General features: G+C 45.3%; 1 protein-coding gene and 1 non-coding gene across 4 annotated transcripts in view; one reads left to right on the forward strand and one right to left on the reverse strand.

Moving 5' to 3' along the window:
- Positions 1–978: 978 nt before the first annotated feature.
- On the reverse strand, positions 979–1,094 carry LOC111752880 (U5 spliceosomal RNA). Its single transcript, XR_002787776.1, has one exon. It is a non-coding gene; the product is annotated as a U5 spliceosomal RNA (small nuclear RNA).
- Positions 1,095–15,331: 14,237 nt separating this feature from the next.
- DAPK2 (death associated protein kinase 2) overlaps positions 15,332–15,468 on the forward strand; it is a 171,307-nt gene continuing 171,170 nt past the window's right edge. For 2 of the 3 annotated variants that reach the window (XM_023558329.2, XM_023558326.2), the window contains exon 1: positions 15,332–15,401. The gene's annotated coding sequence lies outside the window, so the exon portion shown is untranslated. The remainder of the gene's footprint in view (positions 15,402–15,468) is intronic. The other variant, XM_064267421.1, reaches the window with a different exon arrangement.

A 15,468-nucleotide genomic window follows, 5' to 3' on the forward strand; every position in this document is an offset into this window, starting at 1 on the left:
GAGAGTGGATGAACCCAAGAAACTATTACCCCAAGATAATCTTTAGACCTTAAACCAAAAATAACCCCTAAAGTCATCTTAAAACCAAACAATAGCTTAACTAGTTAAAAAAAAAAAAGCCTGCCTTGAACATTATGCTCTTTTAAGAGGTATCTATGTGGGATCAAATTGACAACAGCAATTCAAAAGATTAGATAGGAACTTTAGGGGGCAGTGAGTTGATGTAATGAGGAACAACTCAAAAAATGAAGGCGAGGATTGTTGCGCAACCGGAAGAATGTAATCAGTGTCACTAAGTTGTTCATGCAGGAGCTGTTGAATTGGTGTATGTTTTGCTGTGTATATTGTCAACGACAACAACAAAATAAAATTTAGGGGGAAAAAAAAGATGGAAGGAATACACAGAGCCACTGTACGAAAAAGAACTGGGCAACCACTGTCATAATGGAAACCCTGGTGGCATAGTGGTTAAGTGCTACAGTGGCTAGCCAAAAGGTTGGCAGTTCCAATCCACCAGGTGCTCCTGGGAAACCCTAAGGGGCAGTTCCACTCTGTCCTATGGGGTTGCTATGAGTCAGAATCAAAACAATTTGTGTGTAAATCTTTGAATGAGAAACTAATTTGTGCTGGAAACTTTCACCTAAAACACAAAAAAACTTAAAAAAAAAATTGGTCAACTCAAACCTCTGACATTAGGTGTTACAAACCCAGGCGCCATTTTTAAAAATCATATTATAAAAACCAAACTAAACCATTGCTGTTGAGTCAATTCTCACTCATTACTACCTTACAAGACAGAGTAAACCTATACCACAAATTTACCAAAAAGAAGCTGGTAAATTTGAACTGCTAGCAGTTATGCTTTGTTAGCAGTCAACGTCTCCACTGGTGCACCCACAACATTTCAGCCTTAACTGTAAAACTAACACGTAAAAACTAAGCAAATCACATGAGATCTTTCATTTAACAACATAAACCAGCCTTGCTTACACAAAGCCTCAAAAAATTGAGTTCAGACTCAAAGTTGTTCCTCTCCACGGAAATCTTTAGTAAAAGGCGAAAGATTTACACGATATGAAGAGAAACCAGAGTGTATCTTACTGTTTGTGTAACTTACACCTCAGGTAACAGAAACTCCTAGTACACTGATGGTGGCTATTTATCGCCAAAACCCAGTGCCTGAAGAAAAAATTTCACAGAATTTTGTAAATAAAAAATACAATTTTTGAAAGTATGAGTTAAATAGAATTAAAATTTCTGGCACTTTAAACTGGTACTATGTGCAGTGCATTGTGGGTATGCAAATAAGTCTGAGCCAGCACCCTTTCATTCCGGAAATATATTAGCATTTGCAGGATGACTCTGTGTTCTTCCCATCTTCTTTTGATGTTTTCTGCCTCGTTAAATTTTTTGCCCGTAGAATCCTTCAATATTGCAACCCAGGGCTTGAATATTCAGTTCTTTCAGGTTGAGAAATGCCAAGCATGCTCTTCCCTTTTGGTTTTGTAATTCCAGGTCTTTGCACATTTCATTAAATACTTTGTCTTCTTGAGCCACCCTTTGAAATCTTCTGTTCAGCTCTTTTCCTTGATCATTTCTTCATTTTACTTTAGCTACTTGACGTTCAAGAGCAACTTTCAGAGTCTCTTCTGATATCCATTCTGGTCTTTTTTATCTTTTCTGTCTTTTTAATGCTCTCTTGCTTTCTTCATGCATGATGTCCTAGATGTCGTTCCACAGCTCATCTGGTCTTCAGTCATTAGTGTTCAGTGCATCAAATTTGTTTTTGAGGTGGCCTCTGAATTCAGATGGGATGTACTCATTGGCTCTTGTGGACTTGCTTTAATTTTCTTCAGCTTCACCTTGAACTTGCATATGAGTAATTGTGGTCTGTCCTGCAGTCAGCCACTGGCCTTGTTCTGAGTGATGATATTGAGCTTTTTAATAACAATGCAGGAAGCATCAAAAGAAGATGGAAGGGATTCACAGAGTCACTGTACCAAAAAGAACTAGTTGAAATTCAGCCACTTCAGGAGGTAGCATATGATCAAGAACCCATGGTACTGAAGGAAGAAGTCCAAGTTGCACTGAAGGCATTGGTGAAAAACGAGGCTTCAGGAATTGACGGAATATCAATTGAGATGTTTCAACAAATGGATACAATGCTAGAAGTGCTCACTAGTCTATACCAAGAAATTTGGTAGATAGCTACCTGGCCAGCTGGCTGGCAGAGATCCATATTTGTGCCCATTCCAAAGAAAGATGATCCAACAGAATGAGGAAATTATTGAACAATATCATTAACATCACATGAGTAAAATTTTACTGAAAATATTAAAAAACAGTTGCAGCAGTACATCGACAAGGAACTGCCAGAAATTCAAGCCTAATTCAGAAGAGGACATGGAACGAGGGATATCACTGCTGATGTCAGATGGATCTTGGCTGAAAGCAGAGAATAACTGGAAAGATGTTTACCTGTGTTTTACTGACTATGCAAAGCATTTGACTTTGCAGATCACAATAAATTATGGATAACGTTGGGAAGAATGGAAATTCCAAAACTCTTAATTGTGCTTATGAGGAACCTGTACATAGATTAAGAGGCAGTTGTTCAAACAGAACAAGGGGATACTGCACAGTTTAAAATCAGAAAAGGTGTATGTCCAGGATGTATTCTTTCACCATACCCATTCAATCTGTATGCTGAGCAAATAATCCGAGAAGCTGGACGATATGAAGAAGAATGCAGCATCAGGATTAGAAGAAGACTTATTAACAGTCTGCAGTATGCAGATGACACAACCTTCTTTGCTGAAAGCAAAGAGGACTTGAAGTACTCGCTAATGAAGATCAAAGACCACAGCCTTCATTTTGGGTTACCCCTTAACATAAAGAAAACAAAAATCCTCACAACTGAACCAATAAGCAACATCATGATAAATGGAGAAAATATTGAAGTTGTCAAGGATTTCATTTTATCTGGAGCCACAATCAATGCCCATGGAAGCATTGGTTAAGAAATCAAATGAGGCAGCCCTTCCCCAGTCGCCTTTTGAGTGCCTTCTCACCTGGGGGGCTCATCTTCTGGCACTATATCAGAGTATGTTCCGCTGCTATTCATAAGGTTTTCACTGGTTGATGCTTTTCAGAAGTAGACTGCTGGGTCCTTCTTCCTAGTCTGTCTTAGTCTGGAAGCTCAGCTGAAACGTGTCCTCCATGGTTGACCCTGCTGGTATCTGAATGCCGGTGGCATAGCTTCCAGCATCACAGCAACACTCAAGTCCCCACAGTACAACGAACTGACAGACACGTGGGGGAATTCTGCAACTGGATAGGGTGTGTTGTTAGACTAGCTTTTCTGCTGGGGACTAGGTGGGGAGCAGGCATGTTCAGGACCAATTGCCGGAAAAGTAGAGCTTTACTCTGAGCACGGGGTTGCTATGAGTTAAAAATGGGCTTGATGGCACTCAACAACATGAGCATGGTGCACCATGGTGTATTTCACTTCTAAGTAGAGCTGTTCCCTCACCCTCACCCTCTGCTCTGGTTCTCCCTAGTCTTCTCCCCACCATCCTCGTTAAGAGCCCTCCCAAGGCAGGATAGTCTCTTCTTCAGGGAGCTGTCCTCACTCAGGCTTTATCCTAAGTCCAAAGCCGCATCCTCTGGCCACTCTATTAGGCAGAAGAAGAAGGGGAGGAGCCCACTGGTCCTGCTGTACCTAATGAATTATCCTGACGATCAACTATCCACCCCATACCAGTCTCCTTCTGCTCTTCCTAATGGTTAATGGAGAGCTTGGAGCTTTTACAAGATACGGTGTAATTAGGGCTCTGGAGAATCAGACTGCCTGGGTTTAAATCCTGTCTCTAATACATGTTAACTATAGGGAGCCCTGGTGCAGTGGTTAAGCTCAGCTACTAACCAAAATGTTGGCAGTTTGAATCCACCAGCTGCTTCTAGGAAACCCTATGGGGCAATTCTACTCTATCCTATAGGGTCCCTATGAGTCAGAATCAACTCAATGGCAGACAACAACATGTGAATCTTACTAAGTCTCGTCTGTAAAATGTGGATAATAATAATAATGCAGTGATTGGTGTACAGTAAGTGCTCAGTTATTAGGTGCCATAAACCAAACCCACTGCCATTGAGTTGGACTCATAGCAACCCTATAGGACAGAGTGGAACTGCCCCAAAATGTTCCCAAGGCTGTAAATCTTTACAGAAGCAGACTATCACATCTTACTCCCTTGAAGAGGCTGGTGGGTTTGAACCATCGACCTTTTGGCTAGCAGCCACATGTTTTAACCATTGCACCACCAGGCATTATTAGGCACTATGATGACTATTAACTCATATCTGTAGCTGTGATTTTTCTCTGCTTTTTTTTTTTTTGTAACAATTTGATCCCACCTATTTTCTTTCAACTTTTATCCAAGCAACATCTGTACATAGTTTTCAAGGGAAAGTAGTTTACTAGTCTTAAAGCTATAAACCACAATATCCTGTCCCATAATGCCCCACACCTGAACCCCGTTCCCCAGAAGCCACCATTCTTAGCTCTTGAAACTGTTTTCTTTTATTTACCACCGTATTTCAAAAAAAGCATTATTACAATGTTATTTTATGACTTTCAGTTTTATGTATCTATTGACTTCCCACTATGAAAGATGAGCTTTTAATGCTTATGTATTTCCCCATCCCCCATCCTGTTTTCTATTGAGATTAGATAAAAATGTACCGTTTACATTATTAGTACTATGTAAACATTACCCACAGCTCACAGCCAAGCCATAGCCTATTGTGATGACATTTCCTCACTTATACACCTTTTTGTTTTTTCAGGAGTTAATAATTGCTTTGTTATTTATTTAATTTTTCTGTGTACATTAGTAAATTCATCCCCAAACTTTCCTCTCAAGGAGTAAAGCACCATTTGGTAGGTTGAAACAGAGTGCCTGAGGTATGAGTTTCACTGCTTCCTTGGAGACATCCCCCCTGGAGCCATCTTGTTCCCTGCTCCAGTCTGGACTGGCTGCCCTCTAGCCTGCTACATATGCTGTCATCCTCGGACTTCTCTTCACGATGGTCCTGGAAATCCCCTGCACCTCTCTTGGTGTGGAACCTCTGTGATAAGATGGAAAAATCCTAGGTGTGAAAGATGTCCTTGTTTGATTGTGGGTCCTTCAGCCATTGAGCAAATTCCTGTCTTTTCCAGTATCCATCAGGTTCTTGCCAACTCTGCACAAAGGGATTTACTGGAAAACTGGAGGAACTGAGTCAGTGGGGGGTTGGAGCAGCAGGAACCAGAGAGGATCCAGAGGCCGGGCAGGAGGAATAATCCATCGAGGATGACTCCACTGATGCTGGACCCCTGCTGGATCTCACTGTGAACATCTTGGTATTACTTATTGGAGATTTAAAGTGCTGGGCAGAAGCATCTGATTGGACAAGCTTTAGTTTCATGGATGCTGGAGATGGGGAGTGAACGAATGATTTCTTGAATAATTTCTTTTACAAGGGTCAGAACAAAACTGGTTCCTATGAGGCAGAGGTTGAAGATGTCCCAAACATCCAAGTTTTCTAAACGGCTGTCCCACTTCATCATCTCTAACACCAACTACTCCTTCTCCACTAAGTACTCTCCCTCCGTCTTTGGTTTCCATAATTTGCTGCAATGTCTCACAGAACTCACAAACTATATCTCAAGGAAGTGGCTCATGTGGTTGTGGAGGCTAGCAAGTCCCAAATCTGTGAGTCAGGCATCAGGCTGGTGGCTTCTCCTGACCAGTGTGGCTGCAGGGGCTGATGAGCAGGTCAGACTACAGGCTGCTGGCTCAAGGGGCAACCAAGCTGGAGAAACCCAGAACTGGCAGGTCAGATGACAGGCTGCTGGCTCAAGCTCCAAGAACCAGAGATCAGATGATCACCAACCGGATGCAAGATTCAGAGTGAGAGAGAGAACTTCCCCAGAGCATTCACATACATTAATACAGACTACACTCTCAAAGAAACTCCCCCTACTTGAGAAGGCAGTAACTTGAGTCATGCCCTTTAGTAAGGATAGTGAATGAGGTAAGGGTGGTGACTTGAGCCACACCCTCCAGGAAAGTGGTGATTCAAGATATATCCCTAATCCTGCCTCATTAACACAACCACAGATGTAGAGGCTAGGAGTTACAACACACCATAAAATGGAGGATAATTACATTAGATCACAAAATGGAGAACAGCCATGCAATACTGGGGATCATGGCCTACTTAAGTTGACAAATAACCCCAACCATCACAAATTCCATGTATTTATTTGCATAGTCCCACTCAATCATTGTGAGTCTCAAAGACTATTGCTAGAAGGGTCATTTTAAGTAATTCACTGCACTGCAGGGAGTGAAGATCTTCCCTCTTCAGAACTGGTGATGGAATATGGTGTATTACATCCACTTATACCCAATATGGGAAATGCTGGTGGTATAGTGGTTAAGAGCTACGGCTGCTAACCTAAAGACCAGCAGTTCAAACCCACTAGTTGCTCCTTGGAAACCCTGTGGGGCAGTTCTATAGGATCACTGTGAGTCGGAAGTGACTTGATGGCAACAGGTTTGGTTTATACCCAATATGAGGAACCATGGTGGTGCAACAGTTAAGCAGTCAGCTGGTAACTGAAAGGTTGGTGGTTCAAATAAACCCAGCAGCTCTGTGGGAGAAAGATTTGGCGATCTGCTTCCATAAAGATTACAGCCTAGAAAACATTACAGGCAGTTCTGCTTTGTCATATGGGATGGTTTTGAGTTGAAATCGACTCAGTAGCTCCTAACAACAACAACAACAAAACTCAATACAGCCACCATAGGTGTTTCCTCCCAAATAGGAAGGGGGTTTGGAAATAGGAGAGCCAAAATCAATGCAAATGCCCACTATACTCTTTGGGTCTCAGTTTCCCCATCTATAAAATAAGGATAATAATAACACTTGCCTGAAAAGGTATTCAACTCTCAGATTAAATGAGATAATCGGCAACACTTGACACAGTGCCTGGCCATAAGAGATTGTCCATAAATGTTGGTTTAATATGGGTAGAACGAAAAAAATATTCTATGTGGATGAAGTAATGGAATCAGAAAAATCTCATGAAAAGAAAAGGCGGAGGGAGCCTGGGGACTCTTTGCCTTGAGAGCTGGTCTGAGAGGAAGGAGTAGGGCCCTGTCCTGTCATAGAAGGCTGGGCTTGGCCTCCTGTGCCTTGGTCCTCCGGGATGCAGCTGCTCCTAACTGGGCAGGACTTGGAGCTTCGCCGAGAGGAGTCACCTTGCAGACCAGAGAGTACAGGGCAGGGCACCGAAGGGAGGGCCAGTGTCCACAGAGTTCTGAGGCCAGGGCTCAGTCAAGGGTGTGGAAGGTGCTGCTCTCAGCGTAGCTAAGTCTAGCGTGGCAGTTTCTCTTCAGGGGGAGTGGGGGAGGAAACACGGGCCTACCCATCCTTCCTTCCCTTGTGGATCCACCAGAGTCTCTGTTACTGGCAGAGTGTAGAGAAAGGTGACAGGAATCACCCAAAGGACCTGTTAGTAAATGCGGGAAGGGGAAATGATACCTTTAGCTCAGCAGATATGATTGTGAGTTCTGAAGAGCTGACAGAGGGGGTCTAGGAAGAATTCCTTTCCTCAGGAACTCCTCCCTCACCCCCCAGACACTCAGGGACCATCCCTCCCATCTCCGGGCTCCCTTGAGACTCTGCTTCGCCACTGACCTGGCCCCAGAACATGTGATTCCAGACATTTGTTCCCAGGATATCATCTCTGCTCAGCTGTGAGCTCCTGAAGGGCAGGGCCAGTGCCTCTGTTTTCCCAGAGCCCAGCCCAAGGTCTGCTTCAGGATGAGCACCAGGAAATGTTTGAAGAATGAATGGGCTGAGCTTGGAGAGGTGAAAGGTAAAGGAAGAAAGAATTTTGGAGACAGAGGCAGGGACAGCAAGGGTAGAGAGATATGACACAAGTGACAGGCTGACTTGAGGGAGAAAAGCATCTGCCTGGGGAGAGGAGCTGAGATCTGAGCTGCTACTTTCTCAAATGTCTTGCTTGGTCTTCACATTTGCCCTGAGAGAAAGGTGTAATTATTCCCATTTTATAGATGAGGCAACTGAGACTCAGAAAAGGAAAGTGACTTGTCCAGAAAGTGGCTGAGCAGGAATACAAACAGGCCTGTCTGATTCCTGAGCCAAGGGAAATTGGTGGGTGGAGTCTGTAGCCCTAAAAGTGGGCATAGTTTGGGTACCCTGGTCCAGCACTCACTGCCCCAGTGTCACCAGCCTCTGCTCCAAACAGTGGGCGATGGCATGTGCTCGGGTCATGATGCCAGTGTGACCCCTGTTCTGGCTCAGGTGGGCATCCGTGTAGCAGTAAATGACAGGTGATTTCACACGACCAGCACTTTGCACACCCAGCTGCTCCCACCTAGCATGCCCCCCCACTTTACCCCACCCCCCCACACTCTGCCAGTCCTCTGGCAAGCATTACTCTTTCAAGTCCAAATCAAGCCTTATCTTCCCCTCAAGGCCCCTCATAATGCCTGCTGGAGTAGACCTGACCCTTCCCAACATCAGGCTCCTGTCCCCCACACACCAGCACCTGGCCCCAGGAGAGGCTGATGAGTGTTTGTAGAGTGAATGAGTGTGCATACATGTCTGGGAAATCCCCACCTTCCAGGGCCTTGGGGGAAAGGCAAGGCCTCCCATCCCCTGAGCCCTTCTCTCTTCTCTCTTCCCCTTCCCCATCCTGTCACTGTGGTGAGGTCAAGGCCTTGCTGAGTTCAACAAAGCTAGAGGACAAAGAAGCAGGTCTTCTGAGGGAGGATGCAGGAAGGGCTGCCAGGCCTGTTCTACACACTGAGCGTGGGAGAGCAGAGGGCACAGGCCAGGGTGGGCAGAGCTGGGTGGGGCTGAGAAAGGTAAGTCCCCTCCCCTTGTGAGGAGGAGGCTTCTGGCCTGCCTCCCACTGGTGGAGCAAACCCCTGGGAGGAACCATCTGTGTCCTCTTCTGGCCTGAGATGGTGGCCCAGGAAGGGCGTAAGCACATTGGACGCTTGCTAAGAATCTGCTCTGGGCCAGGCTGGGTGTGGGATAGGGTGCAAAAATGATTAAGACTCATTTTCTTCCCTTGGGGAGCTCACACCAGATATTTAAGAAATAATAAAAATAGTTAATACACAAGAACACTTTATCATGTGCCAGGCACTGGTCTAAGTGCTTCACTCATATCGATAACTAATTGAATGTTCACAACAACCTATGAGATCAATGCTATTATTAGCTTCATTTGACAGATGGGGATAGAGGCACAGAGAGACCAAGTAACTTGCCCTAGGCCGCACAGTAAACCTCTTGCAGTGTTGGGATCCACACACAGGCAGTCTGGCTTCAAAGTCCATGAATTTAACCTTCACATGTCTTCTGTGTCGAGCTCAGTGCTCTTTGATGTGTGCGATGGGTGACATACACAGATCGCAGTCCCTGTCTGCCTCCTCAGTGGGTTGGTAGGCTCTGGAAAGTCACCAGGCACCAAAGCGTGCTTCTGGATGTCACTCCTTTCACTGCCCTTTGCTTCCTGCCGCAGTCACATCTTTCCCCATGGGCTTGTCTTCTCTTCCTACAGAGCTCCAAGCTCCAGTGGCTCACAGTTCCTCAGAGTGTCTTGCACAAAGCAGGTGCTCAGATGTGTCTGCAGTTTGGCAGGCTGACGGAGGATGCTTTCATTTTCCCAGGTCTCTGTGACATCAACAAAGTTGCTCTTAACCTGGACTGTTCATTAGAATTCCCTGAGGAGTTTTAAAAAATACTGCAGCCCAGACCACACTCTCAGAGATGCTGATGTAATTGGTGCAGGGTGCAGCCTGGACATGGGGGGTTTTAAGCACTCTCCAGCAATTCTGATGTGTAGCCAGGGCTGAGAATCCCTGCACGGACACCATTTTAGAAGTCTTGGAGATTTCTTCTGGGGCAAGCAGTGGTCGGGGGAGCAGAAAGAGCTTGGGCTTTGGAGATGGGCAGATAAGATTCACATCACAGCTCGACCACTTCCAAGTTGGATAAGCTTAGGCAAGTCAACTTTCCCAAGCCTCAGTTATCTCCTGTAAAATGGAATAATAACATCCACCTTGAAGTGAAGTACCTGGTACTGGCATGGCACATGCTGGAAACAATGCAATACATGGCAACTATTGAAATGAATTTTCCATTTATCCATCCACATATGATTATTGACCACTTACTAAGTGCCAGGCACTTGAATGCCCTTGAGAGACAATAAACAACAAGACAGTTATGACCCCTTTTCTTGTGGCATTTATATTCTAGTAGCTCAATTTAATAAGATTTTAAAGGCTTGGGATATCAGGCACTGTATGCATACAAAGATGAACAAGACATTGTCCTTGCCCTTGAGGAAAAGAGAAATGAGCAATAATGAAAACTCAAATACAGGAAAGGAAAAGACCAAAAAGATATAAACCAAATGTGGTGGGATTCAGAGGAGAGAGCCATCCAGTTGGGTAGATCAGGGGAGTTTCCATGGAAGAAATGACACTTGAGAGGGCCCTTGAAGGGTGGTTAAGATTTGTAGGATGGGATGAGGGAGAGTGGTGGTGGGAATGGCTTAGGCAAAAACATGGCGGCAGAAACAGCCAATAATTCAACAAAAGGGCTTGATGTGCACGCATATGCAAGAAGAGACAAGGTGGAAAATGCAAGTTGGAGCCTTAAACTTCTGGGTGAGGGATTTGATCAGTGGTGAGAACCATGCAGGGACTGGGGCTAAGTTGTATCATTCTCAGCTTTTGATAACTGGACCTCCTCCTGGCTTTATTTTGGAGCAGGTGGCCTTGTTGCTACTGCCCTCAGCTCCCTTTCTCTACCTACTGCCCCTTTGGTCTCCTCTTTAATGCTCAGTGCCCTGCCTGCTGCTGCTCTTGGGTGAGGCTCTGATGAACTCACTCAACCTCAGGCATAAAATGCCTCTCCACATGGTACCTCCCTGGGCAGCTGCAATTTTTTTTTTTTAATTTTGTTGAGAACATACACAGCAAAACATAAACCAATTCAACCATTTCTACATGTACAATTTAGTGACGTTGATTACATTCTTCGAATTGTGCAACCATTCTCACCCTCCTTTTCTGAGTTGTTCCTCCCTCATTAACATCAACTCACTGCCCCCTGAGGTTGCTATCTTTCAAGTTGCTGTTGTTGATTTGATCCCCATATAAATAGTTCTTAAAAAAAAGCATAATGCTCAAAGCAAACCTTTTTTACTAGTTAAGCTAAACTATTGTTTAATTTTAGAAGACTTCAGGGGATATTTTTAGTTAAAGGTCTAAAGATTGTCTCAGGGCAATAATTTTAGGGAGTCATCCATCCTCCATGGCTCCAGAAAGCCTGGAGTCCATGAGAATTTGAAATTCTGTTCTAAATTTTCCCCCTTTTGATCAGGATTCTTCAACAGAATCTTGCATCAAAATGTTCAGTACTGGTAGCCGGGCACCATTTAGTTCTTCGGGCTCATGCATGGCAAAGGAGGCAGTTGTTCACAGAGCAATTAGCCACACATTCCATAGTATCTTCCTATTCCTGACTCTCCTTCCTCCTCTGTTGCTCCAGGTGAGTAGAGACCAGTTGTGCCTTGGATGGCCACTTGCAAGCTTTTAAGACTCTAGGCACTATCCAATGAACTAGGAGGTAGAACAGAAGGGCTAGACACACTATTAGGCCAGTTAACTGGGATGTTCCATGAAATCATGACCTTAAACCTCCAAACCAAGGAGCTGAATCCCATGAGGTATTTAGTTGTTTGGTTGTAAGCTACTCTTTTTTTTTTTGTTGTTGTTGTAAATATATCTATCATCACTCCGTTATATGTATCTACCACATTTTGTTTATTCATCTGTTGATGGGCATTTAGGTTGTTTTCACCTTTTGGCTATTGTGAATAGTGCTGCAATGAACATTGGTGTACAAGTCTTTGTTTGCGTCTCTGCTTTCAAGTCTTCTGGGTGTATACCTAGGAGTGAAATTACTGGGTCATGTGGTAATCCTATTTTCAGTTTTTTGAGGAACCACCACACTGTTTCCCACAAAGGCTGTAAGTTTTGCATTCCCACTAGCAATGGGTAAGTGTTCCAATTTCCCCATAACTCATGGCAACATTTGTTTTGTTTGTTTAATCTTAGCCATCCTACCACTGCCATTGAGTTGATTCTGACTCATAGAGACGCTATAGGACAGAGTAGAACTGACCCACCAGGTTTCTAAGGCTGTAAAACTTTACGGAAGCAGACTGCCACACACCTTTCTCCCTCAGAGCAGTTGGGGGGTTCTGACTGCTGACCTTTCAGTGAGCAACCAAGCGCTTAACCATGGTACTACCAGGGCTCCCGCTTAGCCATCCTAAAAAAACAAAAAACAAAAAAACCGTTTCTGTCTAATGGATTCCAACTCATAGCAACCCTAGTGGGAGTGAAACGGATCTCATTATTGTGGTATTGATTTGCATCTCTGTGATGGCTAATGATGCTGAGCATCTTTTCATGTGTTTGGTGGCCATTTGAATGTCCTCTTTGGTGAAATGTCTATTCAAGTCTTCTGCCCATATCATGATTGGGTTATTTGTCTTTTTGTTGTTAAGTTTTTGAAGTTTTATATATATATTGGTTATTAGATTCTTGTTGGATATATGGTTTCCAAAGATATTCTCCCAGTCAGTAGCTTGTCTTTTCATTTTTTTGGTAAAGTCTTTTGATGAACAAAAGTTTTAATTTTTATGAGTCCTATTTATTTATTTTGTTTTTTGCTGCTTGTGTTTTTGTTATTATATTAGATAATCCATTGTTGAAAGCTAGGCCTGACAGCGTTGCTCCTGCTTTTTCTTCTAAGAATTTTATGGTTTTAGTTTGCACAATTAAGTTTGTAATCCATTTTGAATTTGTTTTTCTGTACGGCGTGAGGCATGGATCCTGTTTCACTTTTCTGTGCATGGAGACCCAATTTTGCCAGTACATTTATTGAAGAGACTCTTCTTTCCTCATCGAATGGACTTAGCATCCTTGTCAAAGATCAACTGATAGGCAGCTGCATTTCGTAAAAAAACACCCAACTTAGAGTCAGGAGGCCCGGTTGTAATCCTAGCCCTGCCTCCTACCAGCTGTGTGACTTTGGGCAAGTTACTTTCCCTCTCTGAGCCCCAATGTCCTCATCTGGAAAATGACCAAGCTGGATGAGTTGATTGACCCTTTGAGCAGTGGTGTTCTCTAACTAATTTTCAAGTGCCAAATCCAGGAACGTTTATTTTGGCTCATGCAAGAGGATGCTGCTACTGAAAGTTAGAAATTAAGCAGGAGGCTTGGAGAGGAAGAGGTGGAGAGGCTACATGTAGTTGCTCCAGCAGTGTCCCTTGAGCCCAGCCTTGGATTCATCCCAGCCCAGGCACTGAGCCTGGACTTGTGAATGAAGAAGCCTCCAGACGATTCCAGTCTTCAGTCATTCAAGTCACCCCTAGCCTTCCCAGTTGAAGCCCCAGATATTAGAGATAAGCCATTCTTGCTGTGGCCTATCTGAATTCCTGAGCCTAAAGGTCCAGGAACATAATGAAATTATTGTTTTATGCCAACAAGTTTGGGGTAGTTTGTTGTAAAGAAATGTTGTTGCCATGTGCCAACAAGTTGATTCCGATAGGACAGAGTAAAACTGCCGCATAGGTTTTCCTAGGCCATAATCTTTACAACAGCTGATTGCCAGTTCTTTTGTCCTGTTAGCAGCTGAACTCTTAACCACTGTGCCACTGGGCTCCTTTTTAGGAGCTATAGGAATAATTTTTCCCACTGCACAGATGAGGAAAAAGTTCAGGTGGCTTGCCCAAGAGCACACATCCCAAATGGCAGAGCAGGGCTTTGGACCGGGCAGTAGCATTCTGAACCTAGCACTCTTTCCTCTATGACTTACTTCAGGAGCCAGGTGGATGACTTAGGGATAGAAGTTCTGCAAGGTGGCCTTTTCTTCCTTCCACTAAGCAGCTTCTGGTCTTGACATAGAGCCACTGAACTTGGCCTAAGCTGTTTCAGCTTCCTTCCTCCCATCATCCTTCTCCTCTCATTCCTTTTTCCTCCCAGGATTTTTTTTTTGGTAAAAGGAAGATGTCTTAGTTATCTAGGGCTGCTTTAACGAAATACCACAAGTGGATGGCTTTAACAAAGAGAAATTTATTTCCTCACAGTAAAGTCCAAATTCAAGGCATCACCTCCAGGGGAAGGCTTTCTCTCTCTGTTGGCTCCGAAGGAAGGTCCTTGTCCTCGATCTTCCCCTGGTTGAAGAGCTTCTCAGGTGCAGGGACCCCAGGTCCAAAGGATGTGCTCTGCTCCTGGTGCTGCTTTCTTGGTGGTACGAGGTCCCCAACTCTCTGCTTGCTTCCCTTTCCTTTTCTCTTCAGAGATAAAAGGTGGTGCAGGCCACAACCCAGGGAAACTCCCTTTACCTTGGATCAGGGAGGTGACCTAAGTAAGGGTGGTGTTACAATCCCACCCTAATCCTCTCAACATAAAATTACAATCACAAAATGGAGGACAACCACGCATGGCCTCACCAAGTTGATACACAGATTTATGGAGGGACACAATTCGATCCATGACAGAAGAGAGGAGTAATCGTCTTCCAGGTCCTTTATTAACCAAGGCTTGAAGGTGATGTGGGGGCTTCATTCACTAACCTTGCCAGGGCTAGGGGCACAAAGGGTAGTCGAGAGGCCCAGCTACTCCACAAGCTACAGGGGTGGGGGGAGAGGCCCTCCCTATCACAGCCCCGACCCTGTTTCCAGGCATGGGTGGTGAGGTTTCCAGAAGGATCGATGTGTGTCAGTGAGCATGCTGGCTGCGAGGGAGGAAGCAGCCTAGTTCTTAGTGGGACTTTTCTCTCGCAGTGATGGTAGTCGGTGAGAGCAAGGAAGTACCATTTTCTGTGCGATTGTGCAGGCTGTGTCACACGTATCAGCTCATTGAAATCAATTCCAGATGAGGGTAGCGAGGCTCAGGGAGGTTACGTGATTGTCCAAGGCCACACAGCAAGCGAGCGGCAGAGTCGGGAAGGGCGCCCAGAGGGTCTTGCTCTCGCGAGCCTCAGAGCCCTGGAGGTGTCCGCCTGCCCGGGCTGTCCGGAGGGGCACCCCAGCAGGGGGCGCCCCTGTCCCCGTCCCGGGCCTCTGGGCGCGCCTCGAGCGGCGCTGGGACAGGGCCGGCCGCTCCGCCCCTCGGCTCCTCAGTGGCTCGGCGGCGGGCACCAGGCGCGCAGACGGGACAGCTGAGCCGAGCTACGCGGCCGCGCCGTGCCACCGCGCCCCAGCGCGCGGCGCAGCGCAGCCTCCCGCCGTGAGTAGCGCCGGGTTCGGGCTCGACGCGCGGGACGGGGCGGGCGGCCCACTGCTGCGGGCGCAGG

Source organism: Loxodonta africana, chromosome 13, assembly GCF_030014295.1.
Source record: "Loxodonta africana isolate mLoxAfr1 chromosome 13, mLoxAfr1.hap2, whole genome shotgun sequence".
Lineage (NCBI taxonomy): Eukaryota > Metazoa > Chordata > Mammalia > Proboscidea > Elephantidae > Loxodonta > Loxodonta africana.